General features: G+C 39.7%; 1 pseudogene; it reads left to right on the top strand.

The window, feature by feature from the left end:
- Nucleotides 1-2,674, top strand: LOC113328059 (annotated as a pseudogene).
- Nucleotides 2,675-2,755: the final 81 nt, after the last annotated feature.

Genomic DNA, 2,755 nt, shown 5'->3' with positions numbered 1-2,755 from the left:
ATGGGTATTATCGGTATACTAGACATCCCTCGTAGAATTAAAAATAGAAATTACACGGTTGTTTTTCTGAACTTATCGTAGGTGTCTATCTTAATGTTGCTTCATTCCCAACAACTAAAATAACTCGGTAACGATTAAAGTCTTCAAGTGAGTTGGAGAAACTCTTAGACTGTAAAGGACATCATATAATGGGAATCAATTGCGCGGAGCCCCGTTGGGATTCAAGAGGCGTAAGGACCGCGACTGTAATTGAATTATTGTGAGGGTTTAATTCGGTCTCAACTACATTCCAATCTGAAGTTAATTAGTAGTAGGCTATCTTAGTGTTTCTAACTGGGTTGCTGATAACATTGCTCGTGGAACTGATACTTAGAGCCTCTCCAATGGAATGTGTGTAAAGGAAAAAGTTTTAATCCACGTAGGATCAAAAACAATATTTATAAAAAAACATCTCCAACCCATTGATGTGAAGATTCTGTGGCAAAAAAAAAATTAGACATCCTCTAGGTGAACCTCTAGTTTTAGACATTCACTTAGAGGATGTCTTCCCATCCTAGTCACACTTTTATTAATAAAAGTCATTGAAAAATAAAATTGGAAAGGATCTTAACCAATTATGTGCCTACAAATAAGTAAACAAATAATAGAAAACTTTATGGGTTGGAGATAAAACTTTATTTTTCCTAATATTTATGATTTTATGCTCAAAGGCTGTCTTAGAAGTGATCCCACATATGGATTATTCACATTCACCATTGGAGAAGCTCTTATGGAGTTATGACTGGTTTCGGTGTGACGTCTCATCGGCGTACTAATAAGACTACTGATCTCCAGACGGAACTTATTCGGTTTCTCAAGGCTGGAGTTATCGGAAAAGAGTTTTTACCGTCGAGTTATGCCGAGATTTCAATGCTCGTTAGAACAAATACTCTTATGCAAGGGTATTCCGGTATAAGGTTGGAAGTTTTGGAAGGTATGTCTAAATTGATGAATGAAAATTTGGTACCAAAATTATCACTAAGAGGTACTATCACCGCTTCTGGCGATCTCGTTCCCTTATATTATATTGCCGGATTATCACCGGAAGATATAATACTCAAGTAATGACTCCGGAAGGTGATGTTATGAAACGTGCCGGAATTCAATCTTCGTTCGAGTTACAAGCTAAAGAAGGTCTTGCTCTAGTTAACGGTACCGCAGTTGGATCGGCGGTCGCGTCCACTGTTTGTTTTGATGCGAACATTTTGGCGCTCTTGTCAGAAGTTCGCTCGGCTTTGTTTAGTGAAGTGATGCATGGGAACTCCGAATTTACGGATCCTCTTACTCATGAACTCAAATATCATCCTGGTCAGATTAAAGCAGCGGCAATTATGGAATTCCTTTTATATGAAAGTGATTACATGAAACAAAGCAAAAATCAAGATTAAAGAAAATCCACTAACCAAGTCGAAATAAGACCGCTATGCACTTCGTACTTTACCGCAGTGGCTCGGACCACAAATTGAAGTCATTCGTGTGGAAACGCATTCGATTGAACGAAAAATAAATTCAGTTAATGACAACCTGTTGATCGATGTTTCTCATGATCTTGCACTACACGGAGGAAACTTCCAAGGTACTCCAATTGGAGTTTCAATGCATAATCTTATAATTTCTCTTGCAGCCATTGGTAAACTCATGTTTGCCCAGTTCTCCGAGCTTGTATGTGATTATTACAACAACCGGTTACCATCAAATTTAAGTAGTCGTCCGAACCCAAGTTTGGGCTACGGGTTCAAAGGTGCCGAGATCGCCATGGCTTCTTACTGTTCGGAGCTTCAATACTTGGCCAATCCAGTGACAACTCATGTGCAAAGCGCTGAACAACATTATCAGGACGTCAACTCTCTTGGTTTGATTTCCGCTAGGAAGAGTGCCGAAGATATCAATATCTTGAAGCTCATGTCAATGTCAAGCGATCGACCTTCGAAATTTAGAGGAGAACATGACAGAAGTTTTCAAGCATGCTCTGCAACAAGTAGTAAAGAAAACACTTTACACCGACGAGACGGATGGGTCGTTGCTCGCCTCTCGTTTCTGCGAGAAGGAACTTCTACAAGTCATTGAACACCAGCTCGTGTTCTCGTATCTTGATGACCCTACTAACACATCTTGTGCACTTTTACTTGAACTATGCGAAGTGCTAGTTGAGAAAGCACTTAATGCTTGTCCTGCCAAAGACGACGACGACGAGATCAGTGAAGAAGATAAGTACTTGGTATTCAAGATGATTCCAATCTTTCAAGATGAACTTAAAGAAACCTTAGGTTATGAAGTGACAAAGGCAAGAGAGAAATTCGATAACGATGATTTCCCAATTGCCAACAGAATCAAGAAATGCAGAACGTATCCGATCTACCAATTCACCATGAGCCAAGTTGGGACAGCATTACTAAGTGGTGAGAAGAAAATAAGTCCCGGAGAAGATATTGAAAAGGTTTATGAAGCTGTGAATGAAGGTAAACTTGGTGGTGTTTTGAAGAAATTTTTAGCATTCTGGGGTGGATCTTCTGCTCCATTTACGCCAAGGCCAGATGCGTCGTCACCAACACATAACAATCCTGAGTATTGGGGTTGGTTTGACAAAGCTAAATCTCCTTCTGCAACAAGTGGTCGTGGATTCTGGAATGTGTAGAGGGGAGATGACCGAAGTTTGAGTTTGCTAAATCTTATTGACTACTAGTCACGGTTAACTTCTTTCATTGTAATGAGTCTT

This window comes from Papaver somniferum, unplaced genomic scaffold (assembly GCF_003573695.1).
Source record: "Papaver somniferum cultivar HN1 unplaced genomic scaffold, ASM357369v1 unplaced-scaffold_107, whole genome shotgun sequence".
NCBI classification, from domain to species: Eukaryota; Viridiplantae; Streptophyta; class Magnoliopsida; order Ranunculales; family Papaveraceae; genus Papaver; species Papaver somniferum.
The sequence above is the reverse complement of the archived record's forward strand: the minus strand, read 5'-3'. Positions and strand labels throughout refer to the sequence as shown.